Source organism: Hyperolius riggenbachi, chromosome 12 (genome assembly GCF_040937935.1).
Source record: "Hyperolius riggenbachi isolate aHypRig1 chromosome 12, aHypRig1.pri, whole genome shotgun sequence".
Lineage (NCBI taxonomy): Eukaryota > Metazoa > Chordata > Amphibia > Anura > Hyperoliidae > Hyperolius > Hyperolius riggenbachi.
Window position 1 is genome coordinate 169,136,458 of NC_090657.1, and position 25,746 is coordinate 169,162,203.

Here is a 25,746-nt window from a genome sequence, read left to right on the forward strand (position 1 = left end):
GCACCACAGTCTAGCAAGGACAGAGCTTTTCATCATGGCCGCCGCTTTATATTCAGGAGGGGAGGGCATAGCTCCCCTCCTGTGATTGGTTGCTAGGGCCTGGCTGGGGCACTCTGATTGGCCTGCAATGTGTCACTTCCGCATAGTTTGACGCATTTCCGCAAACCACGACTTCAGCGCCGGGTTTCACGAGCGTGAATGCGGATTTCTGTCCCCATTCACGCGTAGCTGAAGCAGATTTTCGTGGTTGAAAATCTATTCACGGCTTAGCGTGTCCGAGGCGGAATGCGTCAAAATGGTCGTGAATCCACGCGTAAGCGTGATCACGACCTGGCGGTGAGCACCACTGGTTCTTATAGCCCAGAACATCTATGTAGAGCAGCAATTTTTCTATAAGCTCCTCAGACAGTTGCCATATTCCAGTGACCAGTATGAGATATAATGTAACACACCTGAGGCATCCCCAGGGAGGGAAAATGTCTGATTGGGCAGAATTCCTCAGCAGCAGCAATACTGTAGGTAATCCTATTTACTACCCATTATTACACCATGCTGCGTTGTTAATATGAGGGATACACTCTGCCCCTACCCTGCTTACACACCATGGGTTTCCTTGGCAGGTTCGGGTGCTTCATATAACTTGTTACCTATAGAATGCTTAAGGGGCCCACTGGGGCCCATGGCAGCTTATCTACTGTACATCACTAAAATGACAGATAAGATCCAGTGCCCGACCTGGCAGAGCAACTTCATCCTGTTTAGTGATATGCTGAAAATTCTCCTCTTATAAAAATCTGTTGATTAAGGGCAAGAATCACAATGGACTAGTCACAGCCTATAATTAAAGGACAACTAGAGTGAGAAGAATATGGAAGCTGCCATGCTAAGGGGGTTTACTATGCAAGGGGGTACTTTGTGAGTACAGGCAGGGCCGGATTTGTACTCTTTACCGCCCTAGGCCACTGTCACCAGTGTCAGTATGATGACCCCTTCCCTCTAGTATAGGTAGCCAAATGACCCCTTCCATCAAGTATACATAGCCAAATGACTCCTCACCCCTTTCTCTCCAGTATAGGTAGCCAGATGACCCCTCCCCCCTTTCCTCTAGTACAGGTAGTCAGCTCACCTTCACTCAACAGCAGCTATCAATGTCACTCATTTCTCCACTCGTCTCCAGTGCAGAAGTGTCCTCTTTCTTTTTGTCTCCAATGCTGCTGAAGTCCACAGCCACCGGCCACAATGCAAACGTGCACAGAGAGCAAGGTGGCTGCTGCACAGGTCGCTGGCAGCAGAATACCGAGGTCAGGCACTCGCCTGATCTCCCTGCCGCACCAATTTAGCCTGCTGCTTTGGTGCCCTTCCTCCTGTGGTGCCCTAGGCCATGGCCTAGGCGGCCTTGGCCTAAATCCAGCCCTGGGTACAGGGTTTCAAAAGGGGTACATACCAATAAAATGTTGAGAAACACTGCTACCTGACACCTATCCCTAAACCCCCTTTCTCTCTCTCTCTCTCTCTCTCTCTCTCACACATACACACACACTACCTGACGCCTAACCGTAACCACCTTCCCCCCACAATTGCTTTAACAGTAAAATTAAAAACATATTTTGGATAGCATCATTTAGGGGTAATTTGCACTCAAATTTCCTGCTTCTAGCACAGACTGCCTGATAAGGATATGGGTTTCTGACTGGGTATTGTATGCAATGTGACTTATTTGGTATCAGCTAATTAGGGGTGGCTGGTTAGTGTAATAGTGACATAGGAGACCTGATTTTATATCTGGGCTCTTCCTGTTCAGTAAGACTGCACCTATTCAGTAAGGAGTCCTTGGGCAAGACTCCCCAACACTGCTACTGCCTACAGAGTGCGTCCTAGCGGCTGCACCCATTGCGCTTTGAGTCTGCCAGGAAAAAAGCACTATATAAACATTGGAATCCTAGTCAGAAATAGCAATGCACATACAGCACTAGGAGTGGATATAAAGGAAACTTGACACTGGATTACACTGGTGGTTCTCACTGGCCTGTAAATAACAAGTACCCCCTGTTCCATTACAGAACTGTGCTGCCCAAGCCTAATGATATCTCATTGCCTGCAGAGCTCTAATCCACCAGTAATCCTCTCATCTGATTACAGACTGGATTACATCACAAGGGAGGATTGCTGAGAATTATGCTGATAAATCCTATGAGAGTTGATAAACCTGGATTTTTCATTTTAATCCATTGCAGACAGTGTAATCTGGAGGTGATCGCTGATGCGATGTAATGAGCATATTCGGCCACAAGATGACAGTAGAGCACCGCGCGTCACACGAACAGCATTGCTTGGCGGCGGCGGGGGAGATTTGGTCGAGGACGGGATCCGTAGAGCGGTATAATTGAACCTGAAGTCAGACGGAGGAGGTAAGTGAGTGACCGATATGCAGGCTGGGATTTGTAGTTTCCCAAAGGCTGGGCGGGCAAGGTCGGTCATATGCTGCAGCTACAGGTGTTCTGTGTGGGAGGGGCTTACTGCTGGCTGTGGACCCTCACTTCCTTTCTAAGACCTTCATAGGGTGAGCCTGAAGGTTGTGACTGCTGTCTGTGGCCCCTCACTTCCTGTCTGTGAGACCTCCATGTGGTCAGCCTGAGGGTTGTGACTGCTGTTTGTGGCCCCTTTGTTCCTGTCTGTGAGACCTCCATGGTGTCAGCCTGAGGGTTGTGACTGCTCTCTGTGGCCCCTTTGTTCCTGTATGAGTCCTCCATGAGGTCAGTCTGAAGGTTTTGACTGCTGTCTGTGGCCCCTCCCTTCACTTCCTGTCTGTGAGACCTCTATGGAGTCAACCTGAGGTTTGTACTGCTATCCGTGGCCCCTCGCTTCCTGTCTGAGACCTCCATGGGGGTCAGCCTGAGGGTTGTTACTGCTGTTTCACTGTTATGGCTTTACCTGCTTTCTGACAAATGCAGACCCGAACTCAGAACTTCCTCTCTGTTCTAAAAGATACGCAACGTCATAAGAACCTTTAAAGAAAAACATTTTGTTACAGCTAATACAAATCCTACAATAAATCTGCAGTGTTTCTACTTCCTGCTTTCATGGAAGTAGACAAATTGTTAACATCCTGCACTTTCAAATGAGCTTCTCTGCCATCTCTGCCATAGCAGTCAGCTGACACAGGTGAGATATCAAATTACACTTCTGATTGGACACAAATCGGGAGGAGGGGGTGGAAATAAACAGGCTCTAAATACATACAGGGTGCATTTTTCTATGTTTTCCTTCTGTCCTGTGCAAGAGTTCAGCTCCACTTTAAGTGTACTTGAGATGTATTAAAAGAAGAAATTTATACATACCTGGGGCTTCCTCCAGCCCCCTTGCTGCCATCCTCCGCTGCCTGGATCCTCCACTAGGCCGCCCAGTAATTCGGCCAGTTGGTACGGTCGGTTGCGCACGCTTCTGGTGACAGGGCCTCACATGTGCACTACGCCCTGACTGACTGAATTACTGGGACCCATAGCGGAGACTGCAGGCAGCGGAGGAGCAATCATCATGAAGGGGGTTGGAGGAATGTCTTCTTTCAATACATCTCAGTTTTACTTTGAAGGACAGCTGAAGTGAGAGGGATATGGAGGCTGCCATATTTATTCCTATTGCTGGTTCCCAGCAGCCCTGCTGATCTTGATGGCAGTGTTATCATTCCAGTCCACATGACTCCCCTAGTGGTACATGGTTTGCAGGCAGCCTCCCCTAAGCACAGGTGGGGTAATTAGTGTCTCAGCTACACGGAATCCACCCAGCTGACACTAATTACCCCACCTGTGCATAGGGGAGGCTGCCTGCAAACCATGTACCACTAGGGGGTCACAAGGACAGGTTTAAGGCTCCCTGCACAATGAAAATCTGATTTGTGATTCCGATTTTTCCCTGAATTTTAACAGAAAAACAGCATGCAGTAACGATTAAAAAAATCAGAATTGCATGTAAAAAACGATGAAAAATTGGAATTGCATACAGTGTGCAGGGAGCCTGAGGCTGGGTGCACACAGAGCGTGAAAGGTGGTGTTTTCAGTCATGCATTTTGTGTGTGCGTTTTTAGTGTGTTTGTTCTAGCGTTTTGTGGTTTTCAAATACAAAACGCATATGCGTTTTATATTGAGTGTTATGCAAATCACTAGGAAGAAAACAGGAAGCGGAAATACAATTTATTTTTTAAAAAACGCAATGCAGAACATTATGCAACAAAACCAACGTTTAAACATGCACGTATACAAAACACAAACGTTTTTTATATGCAGCCCATAGACTTCCATTAGCGGCAAAAATGCAGCGTTTCTGCTAAGCGTGCACCTAGCCAGAGAAACACTGCTCTGTGGCATTTGTTGGATCACACACACCTGAAGGATGGGAGTGCGCCAATTTAATAATCCTAACATTTGTATAGCGCTTTTCTCCTGTCAGACTCAAAGTGCTCAAGGGCTGCAGCCACTAAGGACACACTCATGGGGCCACCCTTGCAGTTTTAGGAGTCTTGCCCAAGAACACCATACGGAATAGGTACTGACCCTAGCTAGAATTCAAACCCCAGTCTCCCATATCAAAGGTGGTGCCCTCAACCAACCAACACTATCCTGCCACTCACCACATGCTTGTGATGGGCAAATCATGGTGAGCTGAAAAAACATGATGGTGAACGCAGCTGGTGGAAAAGGGCCCAAATGTTGAGAAAAACAGACGCACACATGCCTTTCAACTCTTTTCTGCCCTGACGTGTGGTCCTATGCAGTTAATTGTCATACTTCAGTCAGAGCGCCTTATTTGCTGCATGCTTGTTCATGGGCTATGGCTAACAGTATTAGAGGCAGAGGATCAGCAGGGCTGCCAGGCAACTGGTATTGTTTAACAGGAAATAAGTAGGTCAACCTCCTTATGCCTCTCACTGGTTCTCCCTGTCCAATACTTGCTCCCCCTTCCTACCTGACCGCAATCTGTTCAGCTGCCCCCCATTCCACTAAACCTCCTTAGCGGTATGGACGAGCTCAGCTCGTCCATTACCGCCGGAGGGTGCCGTTCAGGCCCTGCTGGGCCGATTTTCTTCAAATAAAAAAGGAGCACACGCAGCCGGCACTTTGCCAGCCGCGTGTGCGAATTAATTGCCGCTGCGAGCAGTGGCGAAAGAGGGTCCCCCCAGCCGCCCGAGCCCTGCACAGCCGGACCAATCAGTTCCGGCCAGCGCTAAGGGCTGGATCAGAGGCGGCTGATGTCAGGACGTCGGCTGACGTCACTCCGCTCGTCGCCATGGCGACGAGGAAAGCAAAACAAGGAGGGCCGCTCATCGTGGCGAGGCGATCAGAAATATGCGTCAGGAGCGCCCTCTAGTGGGCTTTCATGCAGCCAACTTTCAGTTGGCTGCATGTAATAGATTTTTTTTTATAAAAAAAACCCCTCCCGCAGCCGCCCTGGCGATCTTAATAGAACGCCAGGGTGGTTAATGCAGCTGCTGCATTTGTGATTGGTAGGCATAGTCAATGATATGTAAAGTTGAGGCAAATTTTCAGGCAGGGAACACACTTGCAGGGCCGTTTTCCCCTGCGTTTCCCAGGTTTCCGTCGGGTTTTGCGGTCGCGTCTAACGCGTGCGTTTTTCCGCGTGCGTTTCCGCGTTTATGCGATTACATGGCATGTAGTGCCATGCAATGTGCGGGAAAAAGCAGAAAACTGCGGGTACAAAACGCGGAAAAAACGCGTACGCAAACGCGCACAAACGCATGCGGCGCTGCGTTTTCTGAGCTAGGCTATTCATTTCAATAGCCTTTAAAATCGTGCGCGTTTTGCCGTTCGCGGCAAAACACGCAAAAACGCATGTAGTGTGTTCCCTGCCTCAGTGTCTTTTTTCTAAAGTTGTAGTTTTTGTTCATGGAAACTTGTAATGAGGGGGTCATTAGATCCATTTATACACACCCAGAGCTTCCTCCAACCCCCTTTAGGCCTGGAACTTACTAGAAAGCGCAAAATGCTATCGCTAGTGATTTGTGCAAGTGATTTTGGGAGGGATTTCCCTGCTCCTATACAATTCATTAGAATGAAAACGCTCCCAAAATACTTCATGTACTGCAATTGTGATTTCCTTTATTGCTATTGCTCTAGTAGAATCTGTCCCATCCATTTACATTGGCAGAGCATTTAGGGAAATCGTTAGCGATTTAAAGCCCTCCCTAAATGCTCAAAAAAAAAAAAAATGCTCTAGTGGTGTCCAGGCCTCAGGCTGTTCTTTCCCTCACTGTCCTCCTGGGGCGCCTCAATCCTCCGCTATCCGGTCTGTTAAATCTTGTCAGGCGTATTGCTCATGTGTGGCCTAGCCACACATAGGTGCCCATCACTGGGAATGTTATGCGCCTGTTTATTAGCACTATCACAGGGTGTTCCCAGCAATAGGGGTAAGAACAGCTGGCCTGCACATGCACCAACTCACCCCGACTGGAGGAATCACCGGGCCAGCTAGCAGAGGATCCAGCTGCACGAGAAGACAGTGAGGGAGCAATCAGGCTGGAAGAAGCCTCAGGTATGTATACTTTTTTTCCCCATTTCAGGTACACTTTACAGAGAAAAATAAATCATACCTGTTGCTGTAGATCCATTGATCTCCTCTTCTGCCCTCCATAATGACCCCCATATGATGCTAGCTCCACCCACAGACACCACACCTCCCCACTGGCAGCGTATGAGAGGACAGCCATGAATGTGGGTGTGGCTTCATAAGCTGTGTAATAATGTTATAGGGATGCCATAACTGACCACACAGGGAACGTGAGCGGCGAGAGTATCGTCACACCGCGCCTAACTGTCTGCTTCATGTACTAAAGTGAGTGTTTGTAATATATATTATATACTACATGTGTGATTGTGTCCCTCTGCAGAGATACAAATACTGACAGCTTGCATGCAAAGTGATCAAATGCTGTTCGAGTGTCCCCATTCAGAAGCCTTCTACTAGTAACACACATGAGACAAGTCTTTGGAAAAGGAAAGATCAAAGGCCATTGGTACCACACTCAATGTAGTATGAGAGCCATTCCTACACAGTCTATTCTATTAAGCTGAGTACACCCCTCAGATAAACATCTTTGCAAACTGAGGAATTTATCTGTCACAGAGGTCTGTCAGGGAGGTTTGAAAGACGGATTTTTCTAATGCTGGGCATACATGGTTCGTTTTATATTATCAATCGAGCCGTTGATGGCTCGATTGATAATATTCAACCTGTTCAATCCCCACGGGCGGACAATGGTAGAAATGAAAGGCAGATAAGGAAGTGCCCGCGGGGATCGATCCGCGCGGAAGAGTGGTCCTGCTGGCTCGATACAGATAATCTAACCATGTATGCCCAGCATTACGGTCCGTTCACATCTAAAACTGCAAAACGCCAGCACTGGACACTGCAGTGGTTTTGGAGCGACCTCGATTACCGGTGCTATGCATGCTAATCGCGAATTGCCAGCAAACTGCTGCATGTAACACATTTGCGGTTAACGCTAACCGCAAACGCGGCAGTGAGAACACTGCCATGTGTTACACGTTGTAGCGTTTAACAAACCGCTAGCGGTTTGCCTTGAGCGGGAATCGCGTGATTCCCGCTCAAGTGCGAGCGGGTCCTAAAGGTGGCCACTAACTATCCAATTTCTAGTGAAAAATCGTTTGAGCGATCAGAAATTCTGATCGGAAGTGAAATCGTTCACTACACCAACAAACCAATCTTTGCTTCCCATCTCTCACAACCAACAAGAAAATCCAAATTTTTGTTAGACGAAAATTCAGTTGGACGATTGTTTTTATAATCGTTTGTAATCGATTGTGCCCATCAACAGAAATTATTTATTTACAACCAATCCGATCAGAATTTGATTACTCAAACTATTTTTGCTAGAAATTGGACCGTTAGTGGCCACCTTAAAGATGCTGCACACATGCAAAAGATCTGTATATGCAAAATGCATTCATAGGGCTCTATTCACAATAAGCAGTGTGGTAACATACCTTGTGCAGTATTCTTACCTTTCCCCCATGAGGCAGAAATTCAGTAATTTACCAAACAAGTCTATATTTGCAGATTTTATACACACCTTGTTTAATGGACATTCATCTGCAGATCAAATCCACCAGGATGGATTTGAAGGATTGAGAGATAAATCTTTTGTTGCTTTTGTGAACTTTTATACAAAGATTATCTGCAGATTTGATCTTTCATTTTTGAAAAACTTTTATTTTGTGTGTTCCCATCTTTAGTATTCAGTCTGCTGGCCCTCATACTGCAGGTCAGTGGTTACATTGGTCAGCGATTGGCCAATTATAATTGAAAGTGTGTACTTAGCTTTAGTATCGTTATTGGTGCTTTGTGTCCCCAGCATAATCCTGACTGCTGTATTCAGGTCTGTGTATGAGATATCAGCTGCTGGCCTCACATTCACTCAGCAGTGACTAATTATCAATTAGTGGCCCTGATTATTGGCAGCTGTGTAGAGTGCAGCTTCTGTGAGTCATGGGGGTGGAGTCACTCTGTGGGGCGGGGTTCAGAATTCCTCTATGATCGAATAGGAAGGGCCAACAAGATGCAAAGAAATCCAAGTTGATGCAGGATTATGCAAATTTTTTCATGAATGAATTGATCGAATCCTGCTGAAGTGGAAGTCTATTGGTTCATTTCCAAGCTGCATATGTTTACATAATCCTGCATCCACTTGATTATGTCACAGGCTGTCCTGATTGTACAGTGTGTGTCGGTACTTGTGTCACTGGTTGTCCTGATTGTACTGTATGTTGAACTGCCACTGTATCTGTGCTTCCCATTGTATGTTTTACACGTTGTATAGCACTATGGAATATGTTGGCGCTCAATTAATAATGATCCCTATTATTGATTTTTCATATGCATTTTTCCCTTGTTGTACTGACGTCCCTCCTGCTGTATGATACAGAGCTGCATGATTATTCGAGGAGGTTTGATGATAACGCAGACAGACTTTTTACATTGGGGCCCTTCTCATTGTGTAGCAATCTGTATTGGGCTGTTCCGCTACATCCTTTTGTTACCCGAGAGACTCTTGGTGGGCGGCAGGCAGAATCCCGATGGTCTGACAAGACTGTGGTCCTGTGGGTAAGAGGCCCATTCACACTTACAATCGCAGAACGCCGGCGATTACCGCCGGCGTTCTACGGGAGTGATTTTCCCGCGATTAGCGCGGACAAATCACTGCGATTCCCGTGCGATTCCCGCTCAGGTGTGAACGGGCCCGGCTGGAAAGCACTAGAGCGTTTTTTTTTTTTTTTTTTTTTTTTTTTTTTTTTTTTAGCGTTAAGGGAGCAATTTAAAACTCTAGCGATTTCCCTAAACGCTCGGGTAATGTTAATGGATGGGCCAAGTTCCACTGGAGCGATTGCGATTACCAAAATCGCAAATGCAGGACATGCAGCATTTTTAGCGATTAGCGTTTCTGCAGTGTAAAGTATATAAACGCTGGCGTAATCGCTCATCAAAACCTACACAGAGTGATTTTGCTAGCATTTTTAAATTACTGCACACAAAAAAACACAAAATAATTGTACGCTGTACACACAAAAATTTAATTGAAAGGACCAATCAAAATTAAAAAAGCTAATCACTACACAATCGCTGGCAAAACACTTACACTTTTTAAAATCTCTACCAAAATCGACAGAAACTGCTCATGAAATCGCATACAAAACGCTAGTGATTGCGATTAGTGGTTTGTAGTGGGTTCCAGGTCTAAAGGTGTATACACACATCCAATTTTTATTGGTAAATCTCTGGCCAATTTTACCACCACCATATAGTCTATCATTCGTAAAGCTTTACCGCATTCGGTAGTTGGCAATATAAATTTGTGATTCATAGAAAATTAGTGAATGTGGTAAATGGTCAATAAAGTGTTGGTTTGGTTAAAAAATGGAATTCATAAAGGAAAAAGTGTGAGTATCTATGCGAAAATGACCGTCTGCTTTTACCTGTATATATCTGTTGGTATAGCTCGCCGCATGCCAGACTTCACAAAAAATGGAGCCCTTTGAATTAAGGATTGCGGATTTTATCGACAGGTTATTGCGTACTTATCGACCTTTTACCGAGGGCATACCTCTCTGAAGAATTCTGCATTTTTTTTCTATGAATTGAGTTTCCTCTAGCATTGATTTACCGTAGAATTTCTGTTTGCCGCACACAGCTTTCTGAATAGAAGCCATTGTGTAGGTTAGCTCTCATACTACATGGAAGAGGTAAAATTGGCCAATCAAAATTGCATATGTATGCATCCTCAGTGTACTATGGGCAAACCTTGAGATCACAAAGCTGGTTCTACGCCTGGCTATTGGAGGCTGACCCCAGGGACATCTGCTTAGGGCTGAGACACACTGCCAAGCAATTTGCGATGCGTTTGCGTTTTTGAAAAACACATTTTTATTGACTTGTGGTTAAATCGCCACGATTTGAAAAATAGCATCAAAAAGTAGGGCCTCTTTTCCACGGACTGTTAATAGGCAGTAAAATGCCTTTCAAACTCTAACGACTGCTTGCTGCCACCTGGTAACTACTCACTGCAGCCTGGAAACTGCTTGCTGAGCACACAGGTCAACAGTCAGTGGAAAAGAGGCCTGAATGGAAATGTTTTTCAAACCGCAAACGCTTGGTAGCGGCTGTGCCTGGGGTCAGCCTCCTGATAGCCAGGTGTAGTACCAGCAGTGATCACATCGCCGCTGTTGGAGTCTTTGGCTCGAATAGCGTTGGAGATTTTGGGATAACCAGACATGTGGGTTCTGTATTATCTGCGTTGTGCGGTAATCTACACACTGGGGCCGGTTTCTGGATCCCCCCCCCCCCCCACACACACACACACACTAGACCCTGTGCAGGAAAATACAAAGAGAATAGGCTAGCAATCCAATATGCTAAGTTACATGTTTGATTCAACTGAGTGAAAAACGACTTAGGCCTAATTCACACCTGTGCGCTTCTGTATCTGTAACATGATGCGCTGAAAAAAAGCGGATAGAACCGCATAAAGTGTGAATGAGGCCTTAGACTTGCGCCTAGTCCACTCACTTTTGAGCTAAATATTATGGCCTTTCTTCTTATTGGTCCGGCACAGGTGGGCGTGTCAGTGGATTGCTGCTGGATCGGCAGCAATCGCTGAAAACGGCAAGCGGTCACAGTATTTTGATTGGTGATCAGATTTAATCGATTTTTGGACCAGGGAGATCATCAATCAAATTAAAATCATGTGTGTATACAGCGTGTGTGTACATTCTGATTAAAATGATCCTTGTTAAAGGACAACTGAAGAGAGAATGATTTGTAGGCTGCCATATTTACTTACTTTTACAATGAACCCGAGGTGAAATTGTAAAGCAATCTTTATTTAGCTGGGGCTTCTTCCAGCCCATAGAAGTCTTCTGGGTCCCTCGCTGCAGTTCCGATGCTCCCCGTTGGCTGTCCATGAAGCTTAGGCATAGAACAGGGAATGAACTGACTTTTGGGTGCATGCAAAACTATATCATTTATTTAATCAATTGAGTAGAAGAAATGATGATAACATGTATATATAAAAAAAATATATCAAAAATGCACAAGACAACAACAAACTTATGAGATAAAAATTGGACATAAATATCCCAGATAGCTCAATAGGAGGCTGCAGTCCTCCAACCCTAATCAATCCTTGTATTCCTATGATACTAGCGGGATGGTAATGTCATTGATGGATGAATATGCCTAATTGCACGAATTCTGAAGGTTAGTTCCAGATGATCATCACAATGCCTATATGAACCCAGAAAGATTTCAGTGGTCTGCAAAAGTCCATGGGCCCTAGACCTAGGTCTGGACCACTGCTTGACAGCCTTTTGTACTAAAGATAGAGCCCAGACCTCCGTTTGAGTATGCTAACGAAATCACTATGCAGATTATATACAAAGAAGTCCTGGACCCAATCGCAGTCCCAATAAACGTCCACAGATCCGTGGAAATTGCATGTGTATAACTTCCGTGACACTTGCCTATCAAACACAAACAGAGGTAAAGCACAAACAGAGATGATTGGCCATGCATTAAAGCACCAGTGCAACCAGTTCAGATGTTATCCAGCGATATAGCCATATCAGCAGGCACAGATGTTATCAGTTCTTAAGCAGCAAAGCAAGGCTAGCTGGGTTAGCATGAAGCAATTGGCCGTGAATAGGTTTCAAGGCAGTTCATAAGCTGCATAGCATGCAGTGCATAGTTACCATTCAGCATGGATAAATCCTTGAATTACAGGAGGGCTTCTGGGATAAAGTCCATAGGTGGACGCATGTACATCCACATGTTTCACCGTTACCGATGACGGCCTCTTCAAAGATAGCGTCCTTGCAACTCTCTGTCCGCATACAAACTATTGCGGACATTTTTATCTGTGAGGCACGCCCACCCCGACTCACATGGCGCGCCTCGTCAGCCGCAAAGGCAGCTGGTCCATGGCGCACGATGTCATACACCGTCCGGCGCACCATAGCGCGTAGAAGCGGACGTGGTTATGTCGTGCGTCCCACAGTGGGACGCAAATAAAAATACAGCGACCCACTGATGGCGAGCAAAGGGGAGGAGGAGAGGGCGTCCATATCAAGAATCAACACTATACATTTATATACACAAGATGGACAGATCAAATATACGTACAGAGGTGTAAAAAATTAAATAGGATATATATATATATATATATATATATATATATATATATATATATATATAATGAATAACTATGTGTATATACACAGATAATATCAGGTAAGACCCATTTCTATATCAAAAAGAGGCTGGATGACTGGACCATATATAAAAAATAATGTAAATGGGTACACATTGACAAATGTGTGGACCCAAAACTCACATATTCTAATTTAAATAAAGAAAGCCCATGCGCAAGTGGTGTAGAAAAAAGAAGAGAAAAAAGGAAAAGAAGAAGGAGAAGAAAAAGAATGAGTAAGGGAGGGAGAGGGAAAGGAGGGGAGGGCGAAGAACCCAGCAGAAAAGAGAGCCTAGGAGAACCCCAGAGGGGAGCACACCAATGGAAAGGGATAAAGCAAGGCAGACCACAGGAGATAAGTCAGAGTACAGTTGAACCTGCTATGATGGCAGGGAAGCTCCATATTGCACTGCATCATTCAGTCCTCTGCCCTTGGTGGCATTTAATTCATAGATCCACCTAAGTTCAATCTGCAAAAGTCGTTTGTCAACGTCACAACGTCTGCCTTGAAACCTTTTCACGGCCAATTGCTTCATGCTAACCCAGCTAGCCTTGCTTTGCTGCTTAAGAACTGATAACATCTGTGCCTGCTGATATGGCTATATTGCTGGATAACATCTGAACTGGTTGCACTGGTGCTTTAATGCATGGCCAATCATCTCTGCTTGTGCTTTACCTCTGTGTTTGATAAATAAGCAAGTGTCACGGAAGTTATACACATGCAATTTCCACGGATCTGTGGACGTTTAATTCGGACTGCGATTGGGTCCAGGACTTCTTCTTTATATATAATCTGCATAGTGATTTCTTCAGCATACTCAAACGGAGGTCTGGGCACCATCTTTTGTACAAAAGGCTGTCAAGCAGTGGTCCAGACCTAGGTCTAGGGCCCATGGACTTTTGCAGACCACTGAAATCTTTCTGGGTTCATATAGGCATTGTGATGATCATCTGGAACTAACCTTCAGAATTAGTGCAATTAGGCATATTCATCCATCAATGACATTACCATCCCGCTAGTATCATAGGAATACAAGGATTGATTAGGGTTGGAGGACTGCAGCCTCCTATTGAGCTATCTGGGATATTTATGTCCAATTTTTATCTCATAAGTTTGTTGTTGTCTTGTGCATTTTTGATATATATTTTTTTATATATACATGTTATCATCATTTCTTCTACTCAATTGATTAAATTAATAATATATTTTTGCAGGCACCCAAGAGTCAGTTCATTCCCTGTTCTATGCCTACTATTAACGCTGACATGGTGCATCCAGAATTTTAATTTGGCTGTTTTCTAACCTAATTTATATTAAGTCGTTAGACTTCTAAATTATGTTTGTCTGATTCCTGTTTGGGCACCCTTTTTGCAATACAAATCTAAATGTCCATGAAGCTTGGCGACCCATCGGCAGGTCAGCCCTTCTGCACCCACGTCATCAAGCGCATACTGGACACGGGTAGTACACTGCGCAGGCTCAGTACGTGGCGGGTGACGTTGGCATACGCGCAGAAGGGCTGACCTGCCGATGGGAAGCCAAGCTTCATGGACAGCCAGCGGGGAGCGCCAGAGCTGCAGTGAGGGACCCAGAAGACTTCTATGGGCTGAAAGAAGGCCCAGGTAAGTGAAGTTTGATTTACTATTTCACTTCGTGGTCCTTTAAGCTATACCAGTTGCCAGGGTGACACAAATAATTCCAATTTGGTGTGAGATTATGCAAATTCCATATGCAAATTTTATTAATCTTGAAAATAGACCGACTGAATTCCATCTCAGTAGGAATCAAATCGTCCATTTAAAACTACGTACAGTTGCATTGTCCCGCATCAACTCTGAATCATTTGCATCTCCCATTCCATGACTGTACACAGAACGAGTGTTGTACAGACATGCAGAGGAGTAACCTGTACAGTCGGAGGAGAGGGGAGGAGGGATTATGAACAAGTGGCATCTGGTGGTGTATGTAGAAGCACAGTGCCTGTTGCTTGTTATTTAAAATAGGTGGAGGCGCCCAATGCATAAAATATAGGCTAATAAGATATTAATCTTGTAAACAGAGAGGGGATCTTACCTCTCTTGAAAAATTTGGACCAGTTTATTGAAAAAAAGGTCTTTAATTCAAGCACATAAAATTGACAGTGCGTTTCGCGGGTACTTGCCCACTTACTCGGGTCAGTGAAAAAGACAGTTACCTTAACTGCTATGGCTGTGTTACAAGCATGAGTGCCTCTCTGTGACTCTGTTTTAAATGTCTTGTCATACCTTTTTTAGAGGTGATTTTTTTTTTTTTTTTTTTGTCCTAAAGAACTTCCGGAGTGCGACCACCCAGTTCCTGTCACCTGGAAAACCGAGCGGGGGCGGTTAATTTCCCGCCTGCTCTGATGGTGGTTGCAAGGATTTGTAACCCACCTTTGTGAGTATATCCCTCCTTCGCAATTTGCTTCCCTGAATCTTGCCCGATTCTGCACCATTGGGCTCCTGGTCTCCTTTTGTCTTTTAGATGAACCTGAGGTTGTTATAATCACAGGAACCATCGACATAAGCTATCTATCTGTTGCTCGTTATGGTGGCCATACACCAGGTGACCTTGGAGGCCAATTGACCATCCAATTAGATTATTATAATCGAATTGGATGAAAATCTGTGCTGCCAAGTGCATGCCCGACCAACATTGCGACCAATTTTGGGAGGAAAATTGGTCATATTCCCGATTGCGCATGCTGCAAAATGTTGCTGGATCGGCCGTGCAATTTATCAACTAAATCCCCGACGCTTTCTCTCCTAATGTGAATGTCCTCCCAGTGCCCCATGTAAAGTGTACATTACCTGTCCGTGGACTGCACTTGTATCCTGCTGCTCCGGGTGCATTCCCCTCTCCATACACGCTCGCCCCGCATAGTTTCCTAATAAGGGCACGTGTGTGATGTCATACATGCCCTACTAGGAAACAAAGTGGGGCGTGAGTATATGCAGAGGACGGGGGCAAGTGGAGGCCGCAGAGAGGTAATGTATACACTTTATGCGGGGGTGGGGGTGTTTGGGGAGGATTGGGAATACACTAGGGAGGTACAGTGGTGAGGCGGACACATGCAGCACACAAGGCCGATTTCCCAAGAGATTTCATGCTGAAAATTGATGGGGAATCGGCCTGTGGTGTATGGGCAGCTGACAAATCTCTCTTATCAGTACAATGCTTGATTTGCTCCCTTTTGTAAGCTGTATAGACACCTGTCTGGCCTCAGTTGTGCTGCCACTTGTCTCCACTAGGGGGTGCCCGTGCCTCGCTGAAAGTTGCTGCTGAGACAAGTTTAGGCAGAGTCGGCAGTAATTTTCTCACACTGACAGGCGTAATTGCCTGCACAGGTATTTTGCCTGAAAGCTCAGATTCTCTCTTTACTCTTCAGTAAGGTGACACCGCCTGTTGTTCTGCTCTCCCCGGGGAAGTGTTAAGATATTGCTCAAGTATTAATAACCTCAACACGCATTAATTGCTGTGTGTGGCGCTACTGGAGCACACTGGCCTGCCTCTCCTGCAAGGAAATCCCTACTCCAGCACACCATGCTGTGACTGTACAGGAGGAGGCAGTGCGGTGTGACTGTACAGGTGGAGACAGCCCGATCTGACACTACTGGATCATACTGGCCTGCCTGTCCTGCATGGAAATCCCTACTTCAGTGCACCATGCTGTGACTACAGGAGGTGGCAGTGCAGTGTGACTGTACAGGAGGTGGCAGTGCAGTGTGACTGTACGGGAGGTGGCAGTGCAGTGTGACTGTACGGGAGGTGGCAGTGCAGTGTGACTGTACGGGAGGTGGCAGTGCAGTGTGACTGTACGGGAGGTGGCAGTGCAGTGTGACTGTACGGGAGGTGGCAGTGCAGTGTGACTGTACGGGAGGTGGCAGTGCAGTGTGACTGTACGGGAGGTGGCAGTGCAGTGTGACTGTACGGGAGGTGGCAGTGCAGTGTGGCTGTACGGGAGGAGGCAGTGCAGTGTGGCTGTACGGGAGGAGGCAGTGCAGTGTGGCTGTACAGGAGGAGGCAGTGCAGTGTGGCTGTACAGGAGGAGGCAGTGCAGTGTGGCTGTACAGGAGGAGGCAGTGCAGTGTGGCTGTACAGGAGGAGGCAGTGCAGTGTGGCTGTACAGGAGAAGGCAGTGCAGTGTGGCTGTACAGGAGGTGGCAGTGCAGTGTGGCTGTACAGGAGGTGGCAGTGCAGTGTGACTGTACAGGAGGTGGCAGTGCAGTGTGACTGTACAGGAGGTGGCAGCCCGGTGTGGCTGTACAGGAGGATGCAGCCCGGTGTGGCTGTACAGGAGGAGGCGGCGGCAGCGGCAGCCCGGTGTGGCTGTACAGGAGGAGGAGGAGGAGGCGGTGGTGGTGGCGGCAGCCCGGCGTGACTGTACAGGAGGAGGCAGCCCAGTGTGGCTGTACAGGAGGAGGAGGCAGCCCAGTGTGGCTGTACAGGAGGAGGGGGCAGCCCAGTGTGGCTGTATAGGAGGAGGAGGGGGCAGCCCAGTGTGGCTGTACAGGAGGCAGCCCGGTGTGGCTGTACAGGAGGAGGAGGCAGCCTAGTGTGGCTGTACAGGAGGAGGAGGAGGTGGCGGCAGCCCGGTGTGGCTGTACAGGAGGAGTAGGCGGCAGCCCGGTTTGGCTGTACAGGAGGAGGAGGCAGCAGCCCGGTGTGGCTGTACAGGAGGAGGAGGAGGCAGCCTGGTGTGACTGTACAGGAGGAGGAGGCAGCCCGGTGTGGCTGTACAGAAGGAGAAGGCAGCCTATGTGACTGTACAGGAGGAGGCAGCCCGGTGTGGCTGTACAGGAGGAGAAGAAGGCAGCCCAGTGTGGCTGTACAGGAGGAGAAGAAGGCAGCCCGTGTGACTGTACAGGAGGAGGCAGCCCGTGTGACTGTACAGGAGGAGGCAGCCCGGTGTGGCTGTACAGGAGGAGGAGGCAGCCCGGTGTGGCACTTCTGGAGCCTGCCTGCCCTGCAAGGAAATCCTTACTCCAACACACCATGCTGTGACTGTACAGGGGGAACAGGTGGAGGCGGCCGAGTGTGGCTGCACAGGAGGAGACTACCTAGTGTGACTGTACAGGAGATGACGGTGTGGCTGTACAGGAGGAGAAGGTCAGTGTGGCTGTACAGGAGGAGGTGGTCTTGTGTGTTTGTCCAGACTAACAACAAACTGACACCTGAAGTGAACTTTTGTGATATTTGCATTGGTTTGGTGCGTTTAAAGGCAACCCATCTGCGGGGGAAAATCCTCAGTTTCTAGCATAATCTTGCGTGGTGCCTACAAACATTTCAATGTAAAACTAGGGGAGGGGGAGGGAAAACCTAGAAATTATTTGTTTCAATTAGTTACCGGATGTTTCTCCTTTTTCTGGTCAGACAGACAAGTAAAATGTTTTGCAAATGATCACACACAAAATGCAATGCGAAAACCACACAGAAAGTTGCTCAAAACTCAAGCAAAACATTTGCGACACCTGCACAGATTGGCTTGTGTTTCTGGCAGGGCTGTGGAGTCGCAGTCAGAGCAATTTTTGGGTACCTGGATTCAGGAAAAAAATGCACCTATTCTGACTCCTAATGAATTAGAGCTGTAATTAGAATAGAAACTATGATAAAATGTTCTATTTCTCAGATAATAGTCATCATAAATAATTTATACATACAGTAATAGCTGTGCTTAGTCCACAAAAATGAAATGAACCGATCAAAATTAGTTACTTGGGCTGCTTCAATAAAGCAGTCCCCGTATTTTTAAAGTCAGATATACATATCTGATTGTGACTGTACAGTATATATGATGTGTACACAGGAATCTCTTATATATACTACATAACATCTATGCTGTAAGAATAAAGCCTGATGAGCTGTATCACTAATAGAGATGGTCAATGAGATGGAAATAATTATCTGCTGATGCTGGTTTATGCAAATGTATGCACTCCCTTTGCTCATGAGATCAAATAATTTGATTTATTAAAATTTGGTTTGATGACTACGAATTAAAGGGTACCTGAGACAGATGAAGTGTTATACATACCTGGGGCTTTCTCCAGCCCCCTTCAGGCTAATCAGTCCCTTGCTGTCCTCCTCCGCCACCTGGATCTTCTGCTATGAGTCCCGGTAATTTAGCCAGTCAGCGCTGTCTGGCCACGTGCCGCTCAGATGTAGTACACTCGCGGCGGAGTGTGTGCATGCGCACTATGCCCGACTTGCTCAAGTACCTGGACCCATAGCAGAAGATCCAGGTGGCGGAGGAGGACAGCGAAAGACTGATTAGCCTGAAGGGGGTTGGAGGAAGCCCCAGGTATGTATAAAACTTTAATTTCATCTTTCTCAAGTTTACTTTATTACACAGTAGTACTATACTCTACATATGCTCTCCCCACAGAGCTGCAGGGAATCCACTGAGAATGTTGTGCACATTGAACACAGAGGTGTTGTCTATCACCCATAAACCTGGTTCAAATTGTACCTGAAGAATGTGTGCTAGAGGAAGAATCCCCTCATTCCCCTGCAGAGTACCTGCACATCACATTGCCTAAGGCCTGGTAGATGTTCTTTGTTCCTGTCTGTACCCTCTACAAGTTCTCTTACCAAGGACTAGTTTTAGTCTGACTAAAAGTATTAGAGGCAGAAAATCTGCCGGATATCCAGGTAACTGGTATTTGTTTAAAAGTGAATAAATATGGCAGCCTCCCTATCCCTCTCACTTCAGTTGTCTTTTAAAATTCCTAAGTGTTGGCAGTTAAGAGATGCATTTCATGTTGCTCCAGTGCTCCTCCTCGGGTGCCCCTGTGTGATGGGAATAGGCAGTGAGGCGCAGCAGGCGGGGGGGGGGGGGGGGGGGGGTTGCGGGGTTTGGGGACGGCTGGAGGGGTGTGGAGAGCTGGGGGGGGGTCTCGGGATCAGACAGGATGGTGTCGCTAAGCGGCCACCCCTCAGCCCCGCCCCTCTCCGGGCGTCCATGTGCGCTCCGCCGGGGTCCCGCTCACCCGCCGGGGTCCCGCTCACCCGCAGCCATTTTGTATGCTCCAGACAAAGAGCCCGGCGCCCCCTCTCCACCTCCGGGCCGCCCCTGGCTCTCCCGCCCGCCAGCCCGACCCCGAGAAGCCCCGCTCCCGCCTCCGCCTGCTTCCCCTCCTGGAGCTCCTCTCCTCAGCCTCCCGCACCACCTAATCCCGCACGCAGCCATTTGCCATCTATCTATCTATCTATATCTATCATAGGAGGAGGGTGTCCGAAGCAGCTGGGAGGTGGGCGCCCCACAATATCTGAGGTTTTCTGTCCTCCAGGATAATCCACGCTGCTGCAGAACAAGGTCACAAGACCGGCTACACGATGTGTTTACCAGCAGCACGTGAGAGCGCAGTGTGCAGGCTGCTACAGGAATGTCACATTAATATGGGGCACAAGCAGGCACCTCCTCTGTGAGAGGCACAGGGCGGGGCTCCCAGATAGGCGCAATATTGTACTGAGATCCTTACAGGAGATCATTACTGGGTGAAAATTGGGGCCTCAGCCGTGGACCCCCCCTGAATCTGTCTCTCATTTCGCTATTATTTTGAGTCCCCGGCTGTCTTCTGTTTCTGCATTCATGTCCTCTCATTTCCTTCAAGTAAACTGTGACTTTTTAAAGGCAAAAAAAACAGATGCTTGCATCAGGAGGGAGAAGCCTCTGGAGCCTAAAGAGGCTTCCCCCATCCTCCTACCTCAGCCCGTTCCAGCCCTCGGACCCCTGAGACTGGCCTTACTGTCCTGCTTAGGATGTGGTATAAATAGCTAGGCCCAATTTGCTCCGATCTGGCCCAGTCTTTTCCTGAAGAAAGCCAAGTGGGACGGTGCTAGTGAGCTGTCAACAAGCTCCTTTTTTTTGGGGGGGGGGGGGGGGTCACAGCGCTGGAATTGGGCTGCTAAGGAGGCTGAGGTGAGCCTCTCCAGGGTCCAGAAGCTTCCCCTCCTGAGATTAGAACCCTCCAGGAAAACCTTCCCCTTTTTTTTTTTTTTTTTTTTTTTTTTTTTTTTTTTTAATACATGTACAGCTTAAATTGCTTCTGAGACAAGGACTAAAAGTTTTTTATGCATACCTGGGACTTCCTCCAGCCCCCTCTGCTCAGATTGCTCCCTCGCCGACCTCCAAAGCCTCTCCCATTTTAGCCCCGTTCTCCGCGTCAGTCGGGTGTACTGTGCATGTGCGGCCTGGTCACACACACACCTGCCCCGCCGCGCTCCCATTGCCTGTAGCGTTCTGTGCCTGCTCAGTACCACTACCCAGGTGCTGAACACTCCCAGCCGCCGGAACAGGATGGGGGAGTGAGCTTGGCCGCTGAATCGGGCCTAACACACTGGGAATGCGTTAAATAGTTCTTTTATGGTACTAAGAGTGTTTAGTTTTGGGAGTATAATCCCATTTTAAAGCACACCTGAAGTGAGAGGGATATGTAGGCTGACTTATTTATTTCTTTTTAAGTAATACCATTTGTCTGGCAGCCCTCAAACACAGTGAATCCAACGCAGGAGACTTGGGCACACAGGGTGTAACTTCGGCGCCGTCACAAGATGGAGCTGAAGTTACTTATAAAACACAATAATTCGGCCTCCAGCAATTGCTGGAAGCCGAATTATATCATTTCCCACCATCCATGGCGGCCTGGAGGGGAAATGGTATTTAACGCGGCCGGGACTTGTGCAGGAGCAGCCATATACCGGCTATATCCTGCGCCCAAGTCTCTGGCGCCAATTCCTCTCGTACGCGGCAGCTCTGCTAATCCTCTGCCTGTAGTACGTTTAACCATAGCACCTGAACAAACATGCAGATCAGGTGGTCTGACTAAAGGTGCGTACACACGCCTGATTTATTCAAACAACGTCGCTAGAACGGCCGCCCCGCGGGCGGGTCCAACGACCCATCTTTTGAAGAAATCTGGCGTGTGTACGTGCCTTAAGTGTGACTGGAATAGCTGTATGCTTGTTCCAGGTGTGTGATTCACACATTACTGCAGCCAAAGAGATCAGCAGGACTGCCAGGCAACTGGTATTGTTTAAAAGTAGATCCAGCAGCCTGTCAGCGGCTCGGAGGCACCTGTATATGCTGCAGGCAGTAAGTATGGCACTGGATCTCTGCCTGCCATTGGCTCGGAGGCTCCTGTATATTCTGCAGACAGTAAATATGGCACTGGAGCTCAGCCTGTCAGCGGCTCGAAGGCTCCTGTATATGCTGCAGACAGTAAATCTGGCACTGGAGCTCAGCCTGTCAGCGGCTCGAAGGCTCCTGTATATGCTGCAGACACTGGAGATTCCGGCATCTCCTCACATTAGTGTAAGTTATATAAGCATGGAAGCGATAGCGGAGGAGGTGTCTGCCAGCGGGAACAAGCTGCTAATAGTCTTTACACGCATTGTCACTCATTACAGCATCATTCATCTTTTCACGTTGCACATTCCTTTCATTAGATGACTTCTTACTTTCACACCTTTCTGTTCTGCTGGTTTTCCCCTCTTCGCATTCTCACCAGTTGTTATGTTTTTTTTTTTTTTGTTTTGTTTTTTTTTTTACCGTCTGCTTTTAAAGAGGGTCTTCTGCCCAGTGTTGGCACAGTCTCTCCTCCCTGGGTTTGTACCTCTGTCTGTGTCTCCAGCCTCGATCTCCAGGTTGTGGTCACGCAGCCTGTAGACACTCAGGATTTGCCTTTTCTAGGGAGTTTTGGAGATTTTTCAGGTATGGGGCCATTTTATATGGAGGGACTGGTACACGGTTAGCTTTTCAGAATCAGAATCAGATTTATTTCGCTAAGTGTGACGGATGCCGCACTCAGAATTATTTTTGGTTCACATTGGCATTGGACATAGCAAAAGAAAACATAAAGCGAGGGAAACGGTCATAGTGCAGAAATACAAAAAACAGTCATAGTGCAGAAATACAAAAAACACAGACAATATAGAAGCACACGTGCACAGTATAGGGCATAGTACAGGGGTCTATATAGCATTAAGCTGTAGAGCGCGGTGTCCGTGAGGCCCTGCCCGGAGGGCGTGCTGAGTGTGGAGGCGCTAGTTAAGGGCGAGCACAGCTTGGGGGAAAAAGGAGTTCCTGTGCCTGGAAGTTTTAGTTGGAATAGTTCTGTAGCGGCGGCCTGTGCGCATGTGGTTGAAAAAGCGACAGCCGGGATGGCGGGGGTCTTGTGCAATCCTGTTTGCCCTGCTGCTTAACCTGGAGGCATGAAGTAGGTCCAGTGATGGCAGGGAAGTCCCGATGATTCTTTCTGCAGCCTTGATCACTCTTTGTAGTTTATACTTGTCGCTAGCGGTGGCACCTGCATACCATACGATGATTGAGGAGCAAAGGATAGACTCGATGGTGGCCGTGTAGAAACTTGTCATCAGCTCCTGGGACATACCGAACTTCTTCAGTTGTCTCAGGAAGAACAGCCTTTGCTGGGCTTTTTTTTGGCATTTAGTGATGTTTTCTCCCCATCTCAAATCATCGGTTATAGTTGAGCCCAAGAAACGAACGCTAGATACTCTGGCAACTTCAGTGCCTTCAATGATGACTGGGTTGAGAGGGGGAGGGCACTTCCTGAAGTCCACAGTTAACTCAACAGTCTTTGCAGCGTTTAGGACAAGCTTGTTGCTCCTACACCAGTTGCCAATCCGCTCAATCTCGCTATGGTAGGAGCGTTCGTCCCCTCCACTGATCAGGCCGAGGATAGTGGTGTCATCCGCAAATTTAACAACCTTGACGCAGTCTGCGGTTGAGACACAACAGTTTGTATACAGGGAGAACAGGATCGGAGACAGTACACACCCTTGGGGAGCACCAGTATTGGTGGTTCTTACCTGGGAGGAGCAGTCGCCGAGTCTTACTAGTTGCTTCCTGTTGGTGAGGAAATCCTTGATCCACCCGCAGAGAGTGTGATCGACGCCAAGTTGCACTAGGTTGTCGTACAGGATGTTAGGGCAAATGGTATTAAAGGCGGAGCTGAAGTCCAGGAAGAGGATTCTGGCGTAGGTGTCAGGCCTGTCTAGATGTTCCAGGATGAAGGCCAGGCTAATGTTTATGGCATCCTCTATGGATCTGTTGGCTCTATATGCGAATTGAAGTGGGTCCAGGAGAGCGTCAGTGGCCCCTTTCAGATGTGCGAGGACCAGTTTTTCAAAGATCTTCATGACGGTTGAAGTTAGGGCAACAGGTCTATAGTTGTTGAGGTCCGTGATGCCCGTTTTTTTGGGGACTGGTATGATGATAGACTTTTTGAGGCAGGTGGGAACTATTCCCTCCGTCAGTGATTTCTGGAATATGTGGGTGAGGACAGGGGCAAGCTGGCTGGCGCAGGTTCTCAAACAGGAGGAGGACACACCGTCTGGGCCAGAAGCCTTTCTGGGGTTCAGCTTTTGGAGGTGCCTTAGTACATCAGCCTCCTAGATTGCCACCGGCTCTGCTAGACCATGGACCATTCTTGGAGGGGCGGCTGCGGGAGGAGCACTAGGGGTGACTACCTTGCCCTGCGGGTGATTGGGTAGGTGCTCGAACCTGCAGTAGAACTCGTTGAGTTTTTCGGCCAGTTCGAGGCTTGGGGGCGCCTGTTGAGGTTTGTTTAAGGTTCGTGGCTGCTCTGAGGCCCTTCCAGACCTCCCGAAGATTGTTGGACCTGAGGCTGAGGCCCAGCTTGTTGGAGTAGACACTCTTAGCGGCGCTGATCTCTCGTTTAAGGGTGTGCCTGGCTGCCTTGTATTCCTCAGGGGTGCCGGACTTGTGTGCTGCTTCCTTGATTTTGCGGAGCCGGCGTAGCTTGCCGTTGAACCAGGGCTTATTGTTAGGGTAGACCTTAAAGGTCTTCTTGGGGATGCACACCTCCTCGCAGAAGCTAATATAGGAGGTGACGTTTTCAGTCCATTGCTCCAAACGGTGCCTCCAGGGCCGCCCAGTCGGTACATTCGAAGCAGGCCTGTAGCTGCAGCTTAGCATCATCGGTCCATTTCCTCACAGTCCTGAGGACCGGTTTGGATGTCTCGAGGTGCCTTCTGTAGGAAGGTATTAGGTGGATTAGGCAGTGGTCAGAGTTGCCAAGGGCAGCCAGTCGAGTGGGTTTGTATGCCTCCTTGAGGACAGTGTAGCAATGGTCCAGGGTGTTTTGGCTCCTGGTGGGGCAAGTGACATGTTGCTTAAAGCGGGGCATCTCTTGGCGGAGGTTCGCGCTGTTGAAGTCCCCGCAGATGATGAAGAGGGAATCCGGGAGGGACGTCTCCCATGCTGAGATGGTGTCGCTGAGAGTACGCAGAGCGCCTTTGGTGTTTGCATCAGGAGGTATGTATACTGACCGTTTTACTTCACTCCTCCATTTATCTACATTGCTGTTGGTTTTGGAATGTTTTATCTGGGCTTTTGTTAGGCCTGCTGGATGTGGATTGTGGGGAGCAGAGAGCGGACCACTTCTTTCAGGGCCATACCCATCCTTCATAGCCAGAGTTATAGGGCCACCATAGTGACTGCTATAGGGCCCAGCACTTTGGATGAAACTGGTCCAGGGTTTCGGTCCCATACGGTTGGGGCACTGTGCATTCTGTACGATCCGGACTCACATACTTGTTTGTAGGAATATCTCATTGGGGCGCTGTGTGTTCAATCTGTAGGATCTGGGCTTCACACTTGTTTCTAGGAATATCTCATTGGGGCGCTGTGTGTTCTGTAGGATTGGGCCTCACACACTTGTTTCTATGAAAATCTCATTGTGGCGCTGTGCGTTCTGTAGGATCTGGGCGCACACACTTGTTTCTAGGAATATCTCATTGGAACATTGTGGGTTCTGTAGGATCCGGCCTCATACACTTGTTTCTAGGAATATCTCATTGTGGCACTTTTGCGTTCTGTAGGATCTGGCCTTACACACTTGTTTCTAAAAATATCTCCTTGTGTCATCGCAGCTTCTCCCCCCCTGTGAACTCAGGAATCTGGAAACCGTTTTAT

At 47.7% G+C, this 25,746-nt stretch overlaps 1 protein-coding gene across 4 annotated transcripts in view; it reads left to right on the top strand.

Annotated features, from left to right (window-relative positions):
* The first annotated feature begins 2,237 nt into the window (after positions 1–2,237).
* Positions 2,238–25,746, top strand: part of LOC137542500 (chloride channel CLIC-like protein 1) — a 392,696-nt gene continuing 369,187 nt past the window's right edge. For 3 of the 4 annotated variants that reach the window (XM_068264465.1, XM_068264468.1, XM_068264467.1), the window contains exon 1: positions 2,238–2,408. The gene's annotated coding sequence lies outside the window, so the exon portion shown is untranslated. Of the gene's footprint in view, positions 2,409–6,783; positions 6,844–25,746 lie in introns of those variants that run through there. The other variant, XM_068264466.1, reaches the window with a different exon arrangement.